This window comes from Adiantum capillus-veneris, chromosome 9 (genome assembly GCF_014529385.1).
Source record: "Adiantum capillus-veneris isolate H3 chromosome 9, ASM1452938v2, whole genome shotgun sequence".
NCBI lineage: Eukaryota > Viridiplantae > Streptophyta > Polypodiopsida > Polypodiales > Pteridaceae > Adiantum > Adiantum capillus-veneris.
Window position 1 is genome coordinate 14,299,956 of NC_140939.1, and position 19,820 is coordinate 14,319,775.

Genomic DNA, 19,820 nt, shown 5'->3' on the forward strand with positions numbered 1-19,820 from the left:
GTACATAAGTGCTTTTGCTATATTGTATATTGTTGTATCAGAACTCTATATTATTTATCATTCATGAACCAATTTTCTCCTTCCCTCTATTATATCTCCGTTATCTTTGTTCCTGTTACATAATGATTGGGACTTTGCATACAAATTTATTATTCTCTCTTTCTCTATTTCATCCACTGTCTCTCGCTCACACTATGTACTACCTCAAATTCTCTAGCCATGTCCGATCCTCGCAGAGCTCAGTCTAGAGATGCACTGAGATTAGAATCACCAGGTCATAATCATGTCTTTGATGGTCAAAGCCTATACTGTGGGTGCGACAAAGTAGCACATCAACTCCTAGAGCCATATGTCTTTGATGGGGGCTTTTCACAAGCCAAGCTCCCATACCCCTCTTCTCTCGTCCCCACCCCATGGAAACCTCCTCTTAGGGAGGGAGTGATAAAAGGCATTGGAAAAAGTAAGAAAAAATAAAGTATGATTATGTAAATATATAAGAAAGGTAAAATAGGCCACCTCATGCCTGCGGGACAGCCCATCCCCACCTTGCCTCCTTTTTCTTCACTGATGCCCTGCCGTGTGTCCCTTTTCCTCTCCTCCACTCAAAAGGTCAACCCCCTCTCTCTTCCCCTTGTCCTTTCTCCTTTCTCTCTCCCCTCAAGCTACCCCACCTCTCACGAATAATGCATTATAACTCACCAATAATGCACACTAACTCACATGCAACTTACCCTATCTTCCAAAATAGTATACCCCACCCCCTCTTTCTCTCTCCTATCATACCCCATGACCCAAATACCCCCCTCTCTCTCTAAAGGGTGCCATGTCTCTTGTCTTGTAGCTAAATAACCTCCCCCACACTCACACACACTCAGTTTCACTGAAAAAGGTGCCCACAGACCCATCCCCACCCGGTGGTTACCTGATTTTTCTTGTGTTTACACACATCTGCACACAAGTTCACCTCTGAACACACTCCCCTCTCTCCCCTCTTGTAATTACTTTATTCTCCATGTCACCTCTCACTTTTTTTCATCAACCCATTTCTCTCTCTTAGTCTCTCTCTCATGAGACTACTGTTCTGGCACATATACATACAGCCAGACAAGTGGGATCCACAGTCACATGGCCTATGTAGATAATGATTTCTTCATTTCTAAATTCTATAATTTCTCCCCCCTCCTCCCCTATATAAAGAGGGGTCACTATCACACTAAACACACACACACCATCACCAAAGAGTACACTATGCACTGTGTGTGCCTAGTGCACACACACACACCCACACCATCACCATCACCGCAATCACCATGCTCATCTTGAGCATGACCTCTACACCCTTGGGCTATGGAAGATGAAGGGAAACTAAATGAAGGATGATGGCCATAACCCTCGTGCGAATCTTCGCCATCAACTCCCACCTATCCGCCATGTGCTCTACCACGCTCTCCCTTCTCATTCCCCTACCCTATGCTCCCCATTTCATCGCCTTATTCTCTAAATAAAGCTTGAGGTTTTGTGAGTATGTTTTCTTGCAATTTTTTGCCCTTGTGAGGTGTGCGGAATCGCCACTTAGTCTTGTGTTTGGAGTGAGCTTGTGTATGTGTGAAGGGTGTGCGGATTCGCCATCCTTTTGTGGTGCCTAAGTACTAAGCCGCTATACCCCCTCCCTCACCCTCTCTCTCTCTCACTTGATCTCATTCCCTTTCCTCTTCATCATTACTCCCAAGCATCCATCTCTCTTGGATGAAAACTTTGTTATGGTGGTGTGTTGTTTGCGTCCTAGCCGCTGAAGCTAGGTGGTGCCCCCTGTTTGCTTTACCATGACAGGGTCGAGGCGCGCCATTCGGTCCCCGGTGTTTTAGAGGCCGTCGGGGTTCGGGGTTCGCTTTGCTCCCGTCATTTGGTGCCCCCACTGAGGATCTTTTCATGAAACCCTTCAGTTTACAAGACTGAAACCCCTAAACTATTGTGAATGGATGAATGGCTAGCAGGATTTGCTAATTGGACGACAGAAGAAGAAGAGCTCCAAGCACAACTAGACGAACTCCGCATCTCCATCGAAGCTCGAGTGCCAGGCGTAACGGTAATCGATTTGCAGTGGGAGAGTCAACCAACACGCCAAACCCAGTGGATATACATAGGCCAAGTGCCAAGAAGAAGAAGGAGAAGGTCGAAACCATGTCCGCAACCTACAACCAACCCACAACAACAAAATGGAAGGAGCTCTACACAATAGAGAATGAACACTATTCTACTTTGAGAATCGGGTAACTCAAGTCACCGAGGTAATTATCACAGTCAGTTTTCAAGTCGCACCTGATGCTGCAGCACAGATAACGGAATCATTGGCTCACACTCTCACTAGAGAAACTAGGGATCTACTGAGTTTGTTTCAGGAAAGAACACCACCCTCTCCCACAAGCTTGGACAGTGACTAAGCACCTCTAAGCTTCACATGAATCAGTACAACCTACCTCAAGACAGATCACACATACCAACACGTGTACGCTCAATCAAGGTAATACTGGATTTGAAGGCTCACTACCAGCACGTCATTGACACCATGTCGGGTGGGGAGCGGTTTTTGGAGGTTCTGGCATCAGATCAACCATTTGTCTTACCTTTGGTACAAGGCAATGTACCGTTTGAAGTTTTAATCTATGTCCTAGTATAAGAGGGTATACACGCCTCCTTGTAAAGAAGAAAAAAACTTTTGCAAGTTAAGCAGTGTGTCTTTCTAGCTCTCTCTCAGTAATCATGGCAAGTGTAGCATTTCCAACATTTAAAGGAAAGAAGGGGGAGGATTTGGTAACAGACTTCCTAGATGACTTTGAAGTAGCATGTGTAGTGAGCAACAAAGATACGGATGAATCCCGGGTTAGAATCTTTAAGCATCTCATGAAGCCAGAAGCTAGATCATGGTACAATGCACTTCCACAAGCAACCAAGGATGACTGGGAACCCTTAAAAACCGCTTTTAAGAGGCGCTTTGGGGGAGGTACCACTTCAGAAAAGTTGTGGGACAAGTTGAGAGACTTGAAGCAGAAGGGTCTTTTAGAATATGCCACCTATGAGTCCAAATTTGTGGATTTGTGGGAACGGTGGATTGAGTCACTGGCTAGGAGGGAAGCTGCACCCGATTTCCTAAAAACAGATCGGTTCACGCATGGCTTATGGCCGCTTCTCAAGGAGAAGGTGAAAGGTAGATTCCCGGCTACGTACGAGTTAGCCGTTGAGATTGCTCGCCTTAAAGACAAGAAGCTGCGAATGAAAGCCAAAGAAACCGAGTCAACAGAATTAGGAACATCGCGTCGACCAGCAACTACGACAACCACCATTCCACCACCACCACCGGCTCTTGGGGTAAGAGATGACCAACAAGATATGTTGGCCCATATTACTGACCAACTGCAGAGTTTGTCTGTCCACTTAATACAGCAAGGGAGGAGTCAAGAAAGAGATCAAGACCCTGGAAGAGCACGACGACAAAACAGGGAGTATCACTGCTACAACTATGGAGAAGATGGTCACGGTATGTACTACTGTCCCAAACCACAACAAAACTATAATAGAGAAGGTAGGAGGAACCAATTGTCACCCCCTAGAGAAAGAACACCCCCATCCCAAGCACCAGCCCCACCAACACAAATTCTGCGTCCGCCACAATCACCACTTACAATCATCTTACGCCCACCACCAATTGGTACCCGCACACCAAGTATCATTGGTCTTGCAGAAGAGGTCAAGATGAGTGTAACGAAGAAGGATCAAGTAAGAAGACTATTCAAAGAACTGAAGCAGTGGAACAAGAGGTTAAAGAATCAAAAGATGCTACCCAGGTGGGGGAGGTAAGCCAAGAAAATTGTGTTACAAATGTGAGTACATCTTTAACCTTGAATGAAATAGGCACCAAAGAGATCAATCGACAACATTGGGCAGTAAGGGTAAGAATGTGTAAAGTGTTGATTAGGCCTCGTCAGAGTAAGAGGAATGCAAAGGGCATGAAAGATACAAGAGAAGAGGAAGACCAGCGTGCTAGCAAGGCTTTGCAGAAGGTGGGCAACATATCAAGCAAAGGGGAGGGCTTTGAAAACGGAAGCCTGTGCACCAGCATGGATCCAGGACAGTGTAGCAAGCTAAAGGAATCTTGCATCAAGGCAGTTTCACTAGAGGACCATAACGAAGAGGTAAGTATGACTGAAGGTTTGGAGTTGGATATTTCTCCAGAGGCTTGGCAGCCGAGCAAGACTTTATCGTGTAGTGTTATAGACTTAGAGATGGGTAATGCCTCTAGTCTACTGAAGGGTGTTATAAACTTGGAGATGGGTAATGCCTCCAGTTTATGTGAGGGTGTTCAGAGTAAGTTTGATGATCAATATGCTGCCAACCTTTTAAGGATGTTCCAAACTCCTCCACAACACAGCATTGTGTTTGCATGGGATGCATCAGACCTATGGCTATGGCTAGCTGCTCTAACATATAGAGAGAAGATTAGTATGGAGATAACAGCAAAGGAGCCATGGATAGACAAAAGCCTAATAGAATGCAAGAAGGAAGACCTCATTCGCAATTTGGTACAATTTTTTACAAATAGTGCATCCTCTCTTTGGAGAAAGGTAAGTGGATTAAGCTTGAAATTAAGCCGCAAGGTAGGTGGCTTGCTATTAGCATCAGTAAAGGAAGCTGACATGTTTGAGCACACCCAAAAGAAGAATGATATGCTTGCAGTTTTTTCTAGTCATGGCAATAAGCAGGACTCTGAAGACAACTTGAGCTCACCACACCAACAAGGCGGCCATATATGGTGGATTCTTGGTACATTCTTGGGAATCATAATTTTCGGTTCTGTCCTTGCAGGAGCCAAGATGCTCATTTCCCCTCTCGCTACTGGTGGCTACAAATTTGATCCAATTTGGCATGCAAATTTTATTGTTCGGACACTGCAAACAATGATCCTATTTTTCACTTGGGATCTAGGAGGACATTGGCACAAAGTTCTGGAAGCCATGGGCTTCCCCTTTAATCAAACGACACTATTCCAAGGAACAAGTTATCACTCTGACCTGTTACAGATTCATGAATATCCCAGAAATCTCACCAATGGCCAAATGGAATGGCTAGTTCAGAAGGCAACTCGATATCGGATCCTATAGCTAAGCGGAAGAAAAAACAGAGCTAAAGACATGAATGCCTCTAGCCAAAAGGGGAGGGCTAATGATGGGGGCTTTTCACAAGCCAAGCTCCCATACCCCTCTTCTCTCGTCCCCACCCCATGGAAACCTCCTCTTAGGGAGGGAGTGATAAAAGGCATTGGAAAAAGTAAGAAAAAATAAAGTATGATTATGTAAATATATAAGAAAGGTAAAATAGGCCACCTCATGCCTGCGGGGCAGCCCATCCCCACCTTGCCTCCTTTTTCTTCACTGATGCCCCGCCGTGTGTCCCTTTTCCCCTCCTCCACTCAAAAGGTCAACCCCCTCTCTCTTCCCCTTGTCCTTTCTCCTTTCTCTCTCCCCTCAAGCTACCCCAAGTTGCACCCTAACTCACATGCAACTTACCCTATCTTCCAAAATAGTATACCCCACCCCCTCTTTCTCTCTCCTATCATACCCCATGACCCAAATACCCCCCTCTCTCTCTAAAGGGCGCCATGTCTCTTGTCTTGTAGCTAAATAACCTCCCCCACACTCACACACACTCAGTTTCACTGAAAAAGGTGCCCACAGACCCATCCCCACCCGGTGGTTACCTGATTTTTCTTGTGTTCACACACATCTGCACACAGATTCACCTCTGAACACACTCCTCTCTCTCCCCTCTTGTAATTACTTTATTCTCCATGTCACCTCTCACTTTTTTTCATCAACCCATTTCTCTCTCTTAGTCTCTCTCTCATGAGACTACTGTTCTGGCACATATACACACAGCCAGACAAGTGGGGCCCACAGTCAGACAAGTGGGGCCCACAGTCACATGGCCTATGTAGATAATGGTTTCTTCATTTCTAAATTCTATAATTTCTCCCCCCTCCTCCCCTATATAAAGAGGGGTCACTATCACACTAAACACACACACACCATCACCAAAGAGTACACTATGCACTGTGTGTGCCTAGTGCACACACACACATCCACACCATCACCATCACCGCAATCACCATGCTCGTCTTGAGCATGACCTCTACACCCTTGGGCTATGGAAGATGAAGGGAAACTAAATGAAGGATGATGGCCATAACCCTCGTGCGAGTCTTCGCCATCAACTCCCACCTATCCGCCATGTGCTCTACCACGCTCTCCCTTCTCATTCCCCTACCCTATGCTCCCCATTTCATCGCCTTATTCTCTAAATAAAGCTTGAGGTTTTGTGAGTATGTTTTCTTGCAATGTTTTGCCCTTGTGAGGTGTGCGGAATCGCCACCTAGTCTTGTGTTTGGAGTGAGCTTGTGTATGTGTGAAGGGTGTGCGGATTCGCCATCCTTTTGTGGTGCCTAAGTACTAAGCCGCTATACCCCCTCCCTCACCCTCTCTCTCTCTCACTTGATCTCATTCCAATCCCTTTCCTCTTCATCATTACTCCCAAGCATCCATCTCTCTTGGATGAAAACTTTGTTATGGTGGTGTGTTGTTTGCGTCCTAGCCGCTGAAGCTAGGTGGTGCCCCCTGTTTGCTTTACCATGACAGGGTCGAGGCGCGCCATTCGGTCCCCGGTGTTTTAGAGGCCGCCGGGGGTTCGGGGTTCGCTTTGCTCCCGTCATCTTCAATGGCCTAGGCTTTAGTCAAAACCACAAACGAGGGTTCCATAACGAAGGTTTGTTTGCAAAAAACGCAAATGAGGGGTTGTTTTGGAACTCCCTTTTTTAAAAACCGTATGGGCTGTTTCGAAAGTTTGTTTGTGAAAACCGCAAACGGACTTTTAAAACGGCCCATCGACGAGCCGTTGGAGAGCAAACAAGGCCACGTAGCTTACTCACTTGCCAATGAGGCAAGTGGGCAAGCTACATGGATCGCCGAAAGTTCAAACGGCTCGCCAGAAGACCAAACCGCTTGCTGATGGGTTGTTTCGGAAGTCTGTTTTGCGAAAAATGCATGTAGCTTGTCCAGTTGCAAATGAGGCAAGTGGGCATGCTACTGGCTCGCCGGAAGTTCAAACGGCTCGCCGAAAGCCCAAACCGCTTGCCGATGGGCTGTTTCGGAAGTCCATTTGCAAAAAAGGTAAACGGACTTTTGAAACGGCCCATCGACGAACAGTTGGACAGAAAACTAGGCCATGTAGCTTGCCCACTTACCAATGAGCCAAGTGGGCAAGCTACATGGCTCGCCGGAAGTACAAACGGCCTGCCAAAAGCCCAAACCGATTGCCGATGGGCTGTTTCGAAAGTCCATTTGCGAAAAACACAAACAAATTTTTGAGATGGCCCATCAGCAAGCTGTTGGAGAGAAAACGAGTCCATGTAGCTTACCGACTTGCCAATGAGGCAAGTGGTCAAGCTACATGGCACGCCTGAAGTTCAACAGCTCGATGAAAACCCAAACTGCTTACCGATGGGCTGTTTCGAAAGTCCATTTACAAAAGACCCAAACGGACTTTTGAAATGGCTCATCGCGTTGGAGAGCAAAAGGAGGCCATGTAGCTTGCCCACTTGCCAATGAGGCAAGTGGGCAAGCTACATGGATCGCTGGAAGTTCATGCCGATGGGCTGTTTCGGAAATCCGTTTGCAAAAACGCAAACGAACTTTCAAAATGGCCTATTGGAGAGCCGTTGGAGAGCAAATAAGGCCATGTAGCTTGCCCACTTGCCAATGAGGCGTGGCTTCCCAAAAGTTCAAACGGCTCGCCGAAAGCCCAAACCGCTTGCCGATGGACTGTTTTGGAAGTCCATTTTGCAAAAAACGTAAACAAACTTCTCGAACAACCCATCGGCAAGCCGTTGGAGAGCAAACGAGGCCACGTAGCTTGCCCACTTGCCAATGAGGCAAGTGGGCAAGCTACATGGCTTGCCAGTAGTTCAAGCGGATCTCGCCAGAAGCCCAAACCACTTGTCGGTGGGCTGTTTCGGAAGTCCGTTTTGCACAAATCGCAAACGAACTTTCAAAATGGCCTATCGGCGAGTCCTTGGAGAGAAAATAAGGCCATGTAGCTTACCCACTTTCCAATGAGGCAAGTGCACAAGCTACATGGCTTGCCAGAAGTTCAAACGGCTCGCCGAAAGACCAAACCGCTTGTGTATGGGCTGTTTCGAAAGTTCGTTTTGTGAAAAACACAAACGAACTTTTGTGACGGCCCATCGGTGAGCCGTTTAAGAGCAAACAAGGCCATGTAGCTTGAGCACTTGCACATGATGCAAGTGGGCAAGCTACATGGCTCGTCCGAAGTTTAAACGGCTCGTCGGAAGCCCAAACCGCTTGCCGATGGGCTGTTTCGAAAGTCGGTTTTGCAAAAAACGTATACGAACTTTCGAAATGGCCCATCAGTGAGCCGTTGGAGAGCAAACAAGGCCATGTATCTTGCCCACTTGCCAATGAGGCAAGTGGGCATGCTACATGGCTCGCCAGAAGTTCAAACGGCTCGCCGAAAGTCCAAACCGCTTGCCGATGGGCTGTTTCAGAAGTCCGTTTGCACAAAACGCAAACGAACTTTCAAAATGGCCCATCGGCGAGCCGTTGGAGAGCAAACAAGGACATGTAGCTTGTCCACTTGCCAATGAGGCAAGCGGGCATGCTACATGGCGCGCCGGAAGTCCAAACCACTTGCCGATGGGTTAGTTCAGAAGTCCGTTTATGAAAGACGCAAATGGACTTTCAAAATGCCGGAAGTTGAAACGGCTCGCTGGAAGCCCAAACCGCTTGGCGATGGGCTGTTTCGGAAGTCCGGTTATGAAAAACGCAAACGGACTTTCAGAATGGCTCATCGGCAAGCCGTTGGAGAGCAAACAAGGCCACGTAGGTGTTCTACTTGCCAATGAGGCAAGTGGACAAGCTACATGACTCGCCCGAACTTCAAAAGGCTCATCAGAAGCCCAAACTGCTTGCCAATGGACTGTTTCGGAAGTCCGTTTATGAAAAATGCAAACAGACTTCCGTAACGGCCCATCGGCGGCGAGCCGTTGAAGAGCAGACAAGGCGATGTAGGTTGACCACTTGCCAATGAGGCAAGTGGGCAAGCTACATGAAAAATGCAAATGGACTTCCGTAACGGCCCATCAGCAAGCCGTTGAAGAGCAAACAAGGTGATGTAGGTTGATCACTTGCCAATGAGGCAAGTGGGCAAGCTACATGACTCGTCGAAAGTTCAAACGGCTCGTTGAAAGCCCAAACCGCTTGCCAATGGGCTATTTCGGAAGTCCGTTTATGAAAAACGCAAACTGACTGTCAAAATGGACCATCGATGAGCCGTTGGAGAGAAAATAAAGCCATGTAGCTTGCCCACTTGCCAATGAGTCAAGTGGGCAAGCTATGGGCAAGCTACATGGCTCGCCGCGGAAGTTCAAATGGCTCCCCGAAAAGCCCAAACCGCTTGCCGATGGGCTATTTCGAAACTCCATTTTGTAAAAAATACAAACGAACTTCCGAAATGGCCCATCGGAGAGCTGTTGGAGAGAAAACGAGGCCACGTAGCTTGCCCACTTGCCAATGAGGCAAGTGGGCAAGCTACATGGCTCGCCGGTAGTTCAAACGGCTCGCTGGAAGCCCAAACCACTTGTCGATGGGCTGTTTCGGAAGTCCATTTGCGAAAAATACAAACGGACTTTTGAAACGGCTTAGCGGCGAGCGGTTGGAGAGAAAACAAGGCTATGTAGCTTTTGCACTTGCCAATGAGGCAGGTGGGCAAGCTACATGGATCGCGGAAAGTTCAAACGGCTCGTCGGAAGCCCAAACCGCTTGTCGATGGGCTGTTTTGAAAGTCGTTTTGCAAAAAACACAAACAAACTTCCAAAACAACACATTGGCCAGCCGTTGAAGAGCAAACAAGGTCAGGTAGCTTTCCCACTTGCTAATGAGGCAAGTGGACAAGCTACATGGCTCGCTGGAAGTTCAAATGGCTCGCCACAAGCCCAATCCGCTTGTCGATGGGCTGTTTCAAAAGTCCATTTGCAAAAAATACAAACGGACTTTTGAAAGGGCTTATCGGCGAGCCTTTGGAGAGAAAACGAGGCTATGTAGCTTATCAACTTGCCAATGAGGCAGGTGGGTAAGCTACATGGCTCGCCGAAGTTCAAACGGCTCATCGGAAGCCCATACCGCTTGTCGATGGACTGTTTCGGAAGTCCATTTTGCAAAAAACACAAACGGACTTCCGAAACGGTCCATCAGTGAGCCATTGGAGAGAAAACAAGGCCATCTAGCTTGCTCACTTGCCAATGAGGCAAGTGGACATGCTACATGGCTCCCGGTTCAAACAACTCGCCGAAAGCCCAAACCGCTTGCCGATGGTTTGTTTTGAAAGTTCGTTTATGAAAAACGCAAACAGACTTTCAAAATGGCCTATCGGCGAGCTGTTGGAGAGGAAATAAGGCCATGTAGCTTTCCCACTTGCCAATGAGGCAAGTGGGCAAGCTACATGGCTCGTCGCAAGTTCAAACGGCTCGCCGGAAGCCCAAACCGCTTTCCGATGGACTGTTTCGAAAGTCCGTTTATGAAAAACGGAAACGGACTTTCAAAATGGCCCATCAGCGAGGCGTTGGAGAGAAAATAAGGCCATGTAGCTTGCCCACTTGCCAATGAGGTAAGTGGGCAAGCTACATGGCTCGTCGGAAGTTCAAATGGCTCGCCAGAAGCCCAAACCGCTTGCCGATGGGCTGTTTCAAAAGTCCATTTGCGAAAAATACAAACGGACTTTTGAAACGGCTTATCGGCGAGCCGTTGGAGAGAAAACAAGGCTATGTAGCTTGCCCACTTGCCAATGAGGCAGGTGGGCAAGCTACATGGCTCGCCGAATGTTCAAACGGCTCGTAGGAAGCCCAAACCACTTGCTGATGGGCTGTTTCGAAAGTCGTTTTGCAAAAAACACAAACGGACTTCCGAAATGGCTCATCGACGAGCCGTTGAATAGCAAACAAGGCGATGTAGCTTGCCCACTTGCCAATGAGGCAAGTGGATAAGCTACATGGCTCGCCGGAATCCCAAACCGCTTGACGATGCACTATTTCATTTTGCGAAAGATACAAACGAACTACCGAAATGGCCCATCGGTGAGCCGTTGGAGAGAAAATGAGGCTATGTAGCTTGCCCACTTGCTAATGAGACAGGTGGGCAAGCTACATGGCTCACCGAGGTTCAAACGGCTCGTCCAAAGTCCAAACCGCTTGCCGATGGGCCGTTTCGGAAGGTCGTTTTGCAAAAAATGCAAACAAACTTCCGAAACGGCCCATCCGTGAGCCATTGGAGAGCAAATAGCGCCATGTAGGTTGCCCACTTGCCAGCGAGGCAAGTTCGCAAGCTACATGGATTGCCGGTAGTTCAAACGGCTCGTCAAAAGCCCAAACCACTTGCCGATAGGTTGTTTCGGAAGTTCGTTTTGTAAAAAACGCAAACGAACTTCCCAAACCGCCCATCGACAAGTCGTTAGAGAGAAAACAAGGCCATGTTGGTTGCCCACTTGCCAATGAGGTAAGTGGACATGCTACATAGCTCGCCGAAAGTTCAAACGGCTCGCCAAAAGCCTAAACCGCTTGCCGCTGGGCTGTTTCGGAAGTCCGTTTATGAAAAACGCAAATGGACTTTCAAAATGGCATATCGATGAGCCGTTGGAGAGCAAATAAGGCCATGTAACTTGCCCACTTGCGAATGAGGCAAGTGGACAAGCTACATGGCTCGTCGGAAGTTTAAACGGCTTGCCAGAAACCCAAACCGCTTTGTTGTTGCCGATGGGCTATTTCGGAAGTCTGTTTTGCAAAAAACGCAAATGGACTTTTGAAACTGCCCATCGGTAAGCCGTTGGAGAGCAAACAAGGCCATGTAGCTTTCCCACTTGCCAATGAGGCAAGTAGGCATGCTACATGGCTCGTCGAAAGTTCAAACGGCTAGCCGGAAGCCCAAACTGCTTGCCGATGGGCTGTTTTGGAAGTCCATTTGTGAAAGACCCAAACGGACTTTTGAAATGGCCCATTGGCGAGGCATGGGAGAGCAAACGAGGCCACGTGGCTTGCCCAGTTGCTAATGAGGCAAGTGGGCAAGCTACATGGCTTGCCAAAAGTTCAAATGGCTCGGTGAAAGCCCAAACCACTTGCCGATGGGCTGGTTCGGAAGTTCGTTTGTGAAAAATGCAAACAAGGCCAACCGTTGGAGAGCAAAACAAGGCCATGTAGCTTGTCCACTTGCCAATGAGGCAAGTGGGCATGCTACACGGCTTGCCGGAAGCCCAAACCACTTGCCGATGGGTTAGTTCGGAACTCCGTTTACATAAGACGCAAATCGACTTTCAAAATGGCCTATCAACGAGCCGTTGGAGAGAAAATAAGGCCATGTAGCTTGCCCACTTGCCTCATTGGAAAGTGGCCAAGCTACATGGCTCGCCGGAAGTTCAAACGGCTCGCCGGAAGCCCAAACTGCTTGGCGATGGGCTGTTTCGGAAGTCCGTTTATGAAAAATGCAAATGGACTTTCAGAATGGTCCATCGACAAGCCGTTGGAGAGCAAACAAGGCCATGTAGCTTGTCCACTTGCCAAAGAGGCAAGTGGACAAGCTACATGACTCGCCCAAAGTTCAAACGGCTCGTCGAAAGCTCAAATCGCTTGCCGATGGATTGTTTCGAAAATCCGTTTATGACAAACGGAAACCGACTTCCGTAACGGTCCATCGGCAGGCCGTTGAAGAGCAGACAAGGCCATGTAGCTTGACCACTTGCCAATGAGGCAAGTGGGCAAGCTACATGGCTTGCCCGAAGTTCAAACGGCTCGTTGGAAGCCCAACCTCTTGTCGATGGGCTGTCCATTTTGCAAAAAACGCAAACAAACTTTCGAAACAGCCCATTGGTGAGCCGTTGGAGAGCAAACAAGGCCATGTAGCTTGTCCACTTGCCTCATTGGCAAGTGGGCATGCTACATGGTTCTCCGGAAGTTCAAATGGCTCGCCAAAATCCCAAACCGCTGCCGATAGGCTGTTTTGAAACTCCGTTTTACAAAAAACGCAAACGGACTTCCGAAACGGCCCATCGGCAAGCTATTGGAGAGAAATCAAGGCCACGTAGCTTGCCCACTTGCCAATGAGGTAAGTGGGCAAGCTACATGGCTCGCCGGTAGTTCAAACGGCTCGCCGGAAGACCAAACCACTTGCCGATGGACTGTTTCGGAAGTCCATTTTGAAAAAAACGCAAACGAACTTTCGAAACGGCGGATCGGCGAGCCATTGGAGAGCAAACAAGGCCACGTACCTTGCCCACTTTCCAATGAGGCAAGTGGGCAACCTAGATGGCTCGCTGGTAGTTCGAACGGCTCGCACGAAGCCCAAACCACTTACCGATGGGCTATTCCGGAAGTCCACTTTGCAAAAAACGCAAAGGAACTTCTGAAACGGCCCATCGGCAAGTTGTTGGAGAGAAAACAAGGCCATGTAGCTTTCCCACTTGCCAATGAGGCAAGTGGACAAGCTACACGGCTTCCCAAAGGTTCAAATGGCTCGCCTGAAGCCCAAACCACTTGCCGATAGATTGTTTCAGACATCAGTTTATGAAAAATGCAAATGGACTTTCAAAATGACCCATCGGTGAGCCGTTGGAGAGGAAATAAGGTCATGTAGCTTGCCTACTTGCCAATGAGGCAAGTGGACAAGCTATATGGCTCGAGGAAGTTCAAACGGCTTGCCGGAAGCGCAGACCCCTTGCCTATGGGCTGTTTCGGAAGTCCGTTTTCCAAAAAACGCAAACGAACTTCTGTAACGGTCCATCGGCGAGCCGTTGAAGAGCTAACAAGGCCATGTAGCTTGACCACTTGCCAATGAGGCAAGTGGGCAAGCTACATGGCTCACCGGAAGTTCACCCGAAGTTCAAACGGCTCGTCGAAAGCCCAAATTGCTTGCCGATGGACTGTTTTGGAAGTCCGTTTTGCCAAAAACCCAAAGGAACTTTCAAAACGGTCCATCGATGAGCCGTTGGAGAGCAAACAAGGCCTTGTAGCTTGCCCACTTGCCAAGTAGGCATGTGGGCATGCTACTTGGCTCGTTGGAAGTTCAAACGGCTCGCCGAAAGCCCAAACTGCTTGCCAATGGGCTCTTTCAGAAGTCCGTTTTGCAAGAAACGCAAACGGACTTCCGAAACAGCCCATTGGCAAGCCGCTGGAGAGCAAACGAGGCCACGTAGTTTGCCCACTTGCAAATGAGGTAAGTGGGCAAGCTACATGGCTCACCGGAAGTTCAAACGGCTCGCCGAAAGAACAAACCACTTGTTGATGGGCTGTTTCGGAAGTCCGTTTTGCAAAAAACGCAAACGAACTTCCGAAAAGGCCCATCGGCGAGCCGTTGGAGAGAAAACAAGGCCATGTAGCTTGCCCACTTTCCAATGAGGCAAGTGGGCATGCCACATAGCTCGCCAAAAGTTCAAACGGCTCGACGGAAGCCCAAACCACTTGCTACAACGAGGGTTTGCGTAATCATAGGTAACGACCCTCTCTCTCTCTCTCTCTCTCTCTCTCTCTCTCTCTCTCTCTCTCTCTCTCTCTCTCTCTTTGCAAGAAATGAAAATGAGGGTGTGATGCATAAGTTAAATTGTTTTTCTTTTATTGTTTTTGAATGTGTAGTCACTTCTCACCGCGTTCGGAACGGTCTAGTCGTTCAGATTGCTTTGAACGTTCCGAACGCTCAACCCACTCCTCAAAAAGTTAGGAGGAGCAAGCGCAGGGACTTCCAGACAACATTCTGTGCGAAGAATACAAGCGACGAAAGATGGAGAAGCGAGCAAAAGGTGATCCGATCTATCCAGCAATTTTGGGGGTTCGGATTGCGGGTGTAGTAGGGTAGAGCGCCCACAAGAGCATGTACAAGAGGTGGACTTGAAAGGATGCATGGGTTGTTGTCCCACGAGGGTACATCGCGACCGTGAGAGGATGATCGGCGGGTGGGACACCGAAGTATCCGGTACACAGGTCGACGACAGGACACGCGGGAGCTGGTGGTTCCACTTCATTGACCCCCCCTCAGCGACTCCTAGTCCGTGACATGCATCTTCGTCGAGTCCCAATGTGGTTCCCTTAGCATCACCCGACCCCTAGCCAACAGCATCTTTTGCCCGTCAGTCTGCTTCGGTCCGCGAGCGCCATGGAGAGGCTTCTAGTAGTCGACTCCGGTGGAGCATCTCACACGGTGCCCGCCACCGCCTCCGGATCTTGCCACTCTGCCCAGCCAGTCGAGAGGTAAGTCCACCTGTCTACCATGTCTCCTTTGCCCACCGAGGAAACCTTGCACCACACCTTGTCTCATGAGGCAGCTCTCCAACATGGGCATTGTCAACTCAGCAGGTAGCAGATAGCAGCAGCTAGATAACTTGTCATTGCAATCCTTCTCAAAACTTGTTGACGTAGGAATGTGCTAATTGTCAAGTTTTACTTCTAAGAGCGCTATTCCATGTTTTGTTTTAGAATAATCCTTTTTTTCATATTCAATCCCTTGCACTTTAGTGCATGTAGTATGCCACTTTTTAAGCGGACATTCTGAAGACAGTTTTACATGTGGAGTGCCTGCTCCGAGTGCTGGACTATGTTTGACGGCCCAACGAGGTCCTCCACAAAGTGATCTTTTCGAGCCCGCTTGGAATGGAGAAACTCATAGCATTTTGCATAGAACACAAGAGGCTCATGCTCTCTTCCCGGACACCGCGCACATTTAGCATGAGTGATCGCATCCTCACATTCATCACATATTTTGAAAGGCTTTACGCAGTGGTGGTGGCAAGCTCTCTTGCCATGAAGAGATGTAGCTCTCTCTCTCTTTCTCTCTCTTTGTAGCTCTCTCTCTCTCTCTATCTGTTGTGGACTCTCTCTCTCTCTCTCTCTCTCTCTCTCTCTCTCTCACAATGCATGTGTGTGTGAGAATCTACGTGGGTGTGTGAATCTCTCTCTCTCTCTCTCTCTCTCTCTCTCTCTCTCTCTCTATGTGTGTGTGTGTGAATCTATGCGGGAGACAAAGCGAGAGAGAAACAGACACACACACATAGAGAGAGGGAGCTTACCTGTTAGAGTGGTTTTGGTCGGGGGGGGCGCAAACTCAGATTCAATAAAGAACTGAGTTCGTGCTCGCTTTTATCTTTTTATCAGCAGGGCGTGACCATAACCATCACGACAAGGAAAACAGACGCTTATAGTGACCACTACAGTGACATCCGGCCTGCGGGTGTGGTGCAAGGTGTCCACGAGCGTTTTTTAGGCAAAAAACGCTCGCGGACACCCATAGACCTCACTTGCGAGGCATTCGTCACTCCGGCTCGCCATAGAGCTTGTTGGCAAGCTCTATGGCGAGCCAGAGTGACAAACGGCTCAAGGGTGTGGTCTACGGGTGTCCGCGAGCGTTTTTTCGCCTAAAAAATGTTCGCAGACACCCATAGACCACACCCGCGAGCCGGATGTCACTTCGGCTTGCCATAGAGCTTGACGATGAGCTTTGTAAGCTTGCTAGAAAGCTCTATGACGAGCCGGAGTGCCAAACGGCTTGCGGGTGTGGTCCATGGGTGTCTGCAAGCGTTAAAAACGATCGGGGACACCATGCACTACACCCGCGAGCCGGATGTCACTCCGGCTCGCCATAGAGCTTGCCGGTGAGCTTTGTGAGCTTGCCAGCAAGCTCTATGGTGAGCCGTAGTGCCAAACGGCTCATGGTTGTGGTCTATGGGTGTCCGCAAGCATTTTTCGCCTAAAAAAGGCTCGCGGACAGCTTGCACCACACCCACGAGCTGAATGTCACTCCGGCTCACCATAGGGCCTCCTGGCGAGCTTTGTGAGCTTGCTGGCAAGCTCTATGGTGAGCCAGAGTGCCAAACGGCTCACGGGTGTGCTCCATGGGTGCCGGCAAGCGTTTTTAAGCATTTGTTTTTCAGCGGCTAATATGCATTTGTTTTTCAATGGCTAACTTTGGACATGGAATTTTATACTCTTGATGAGGATGACGGTTGGATTGTAGTCGAGGAGCGCAAGAAATTGGTATTGAATCGCTTAAAACGCTACCTCTCACATGTGATGGGCAAAGACATACTCCAGGATTGGCGCCATGTGTCCATCGAGCGTAAACAGATGGTAGTAGATTATATACATAAAAGGTAAGTCAAACTCTATTTTCATACGTAAGAGAGCTTATCATTTTGATTGTTAGCCCAAAAGGTAATCGTTAATGTATGCGCTTTGAACAGTTTTCCAATGCCCCCTGAAAAGAGGTTCGGTGACAAAGTGGCCTTTGAAAAAATGGGCAAGACACAGTGCACGAGGAAAAATCAACTCCGGAAGTCCGTGAGAATCGAAGTGGAGCAAGAAAACCTTGATGGGTATGAAAAGAGGATTGGGTGTTTGCAAAAAAGGAGCATAAGAAAAACCCTATTTACGCAGCAAATAGACCCACGAAAGACGCAAATGCAGGTAGGGATCACTGCACGGCTTGGATTGGGAGGGTTCGCATGTTTCAAGGCCCTCTTTATAAGTATCTTCCCTCATCTCTCATGAAACTAATAATTGTCTTGTTTCTTTTAGCCAATTGCAATTCAAATTTTTCTTGCAAAAGGAGACAATGTGGCACATGCCTTCTCTACAAGAGTGTGAAGAAGACAACAGAGTAGGATTTGCCGCATACATGGAACACTTGCGACAACGAGGAACCCCTGAAAGAAATCAACCCAAAACATGTAGTAAGAAAATGTGCCCTTTGTTACTTAATTGCAAATGCCTGCACATCGTTCTAAACTTTAATTAAAATTACTATAGGAATTACATTCGACTATTGTAAACTGATCGCAATACTTTTATAAACTAAAACGTTTATAACAGTGCCCGTAAGTTTTTCTTAAAAAATATTTTACTCATGAAAACGCCGATATATACGCCGAAATTGGCTTAATGTCTTGTAGTGTTAAATGGCATGCTATTGTTATATAAGCTCCACTTCTTTATTTCTTGCTATTCCCTAAGCCTTTATTTAATTACTTCTTAAGATGATAGTCATTTTTTAAAATGGCCACCTCTTCTTTAACACTAGAATGGTAACAGGACACTTTTATGTCCTTGGAAACTTTTGTGTCCTGTTAAGTGACCATTTTGCTTGAATTATTTGAAGAGTATGAAAATGAATTTCTAGGTGCTATATATCCACAAAGTTGCCTTATGAGATGAAAAAAACTTAGCATTTTTTTTGGAGTATCGATCTCACCATTAACCTTACCCTTGCACAACATTTTTGAACTTAAACTGTGTGAAAAAACGGTCCTGTTTTTGGCTTTTTTTTCAATTTTTGGCAACTATGCCACTCTAAACTTCATGTTTGTGAGGTTTAGATGGCTAGAGGTTAGGCCTTCATAGTTCTCAACATGTTTTGATGCTTGAAGGGAGAGCTAAGTGTTAAAATTGAAAGTCATGACCAATTTACAAGAATTACATAATCCTTTTTTTTTTGCCAAAATTAGCACTTTTATGATTTTTTTGGTGGCTTTCTTGATATCAAAATTCAATTTTGATTGTGTAAGTGTAATTTATAACATAAAGCTAATCTTCCTTGAGTTTTGGGGGACCTAATATGCTATATAGCATAGTATATGATGATGGTTGAGTTTTTTGATTGTTGAAGAATACGATACATTTTAGAGTAGCAAGTATAACTTTCTCAATATTGCTAGTTTCTTAGGCCAATTGTGTGTATTTTGTAGGTAGTAACCATATCTAATCATAGACTACAAACTTGGCTAGATATTGAGTAGTTTCTATGGGTTCTAGAGGTCATAATGCTAAATCCAGTTTTTTCATGTTTGATGTATTTAGCACTTTATCATTGCCCCCAAGGTTCCAATTGTAAGAGATCCATTATCCTTTTGACATGCTCCATGGATCCTTTGGATCCAAAGGCCCAAAGGGAACTAATAAAATATGTATATAGTATCTGTATTGAGCGTGACTATAGAAACTTTGATGATAGGTCCGCAGAATAGTAAAAATGCAACTTTTTTGTACCTATTTTTTTTGCCCCAAAAAAAATTAGTGATGTAAAGGTAACCATATGTTTTGGTCACCAACCCATTGAAGTTAACGAGGTATTTTATCTCATGTCCTACAAAAATCCCCACTCTTATTTATATGCAATCAACCATAAGAAATTGTTGTTTTGGGCAAAATGCACTGGTCCATCAACTTTGGAGGCTTGTAGTGACCAAGGGATGAGAAAAATTACAAGTTTCTCAATTTTTTACATACGTAGTAGTTATTGAACTATAAGCTCATGAAAGGATTTTTCAAAATGAGTGGATCTACTATGGTTTTGGATTTTTTTCCCAAAACACTGAAAGGACACTTTTATGTCCTGTTAGGTTACCATTCTAGTGTTAAGATATTTGACATAGATATGTTGATATAGTTGACACACTCAAATCGTAATAATCAAACAGCTTGTTAGAAGCCCAAACTGCTTGCCGATGGGCATTTTCGAAAGTCTGTTTTGCAAAAAACACAAACAAACTTTTGAAACAGCCCATCGGGAAGCCGTTGGTGAGCAGACAAGGCCATGTAGCTTGCCCACTTTCCAATGAGATAAGTGGGCATGCTACATGGCTCGTCGGAAGTTCAAAGGACTCGTCGGAAACCCAAACCTCTTGCCGATGGATTGTTTCGGAAGTCCATTTACAAAAAATGCAAACTGACTTTC

The 19,820-nt window shown here is 47.0% G+C and overlaps 1 long non-coding RNA gene across 1 annotated transcript in view; it reads right to left on the reverse strand.

The window, feature by feature from the left end:
* The window catches only part of LOC147450151 (uncharacterized), a 31,274-nt gene extending 14,833 nt beyond the window's left edge, over window positions 1-16,441 (reverse strand). Inside the window, exon 1 of the long non-coding RNA XR_015189257.1 lies at window positions 16,162-16,441. This is a non-coding gene — a long non-coding RNA (uncharacterized LOC147450151). The remainder of the gene's footprint in view (window positions 1-16,161) is intronic.
* Between the last annotated feature and the right edge of the window lie 3,379 nt (window positions 16,442-19,820).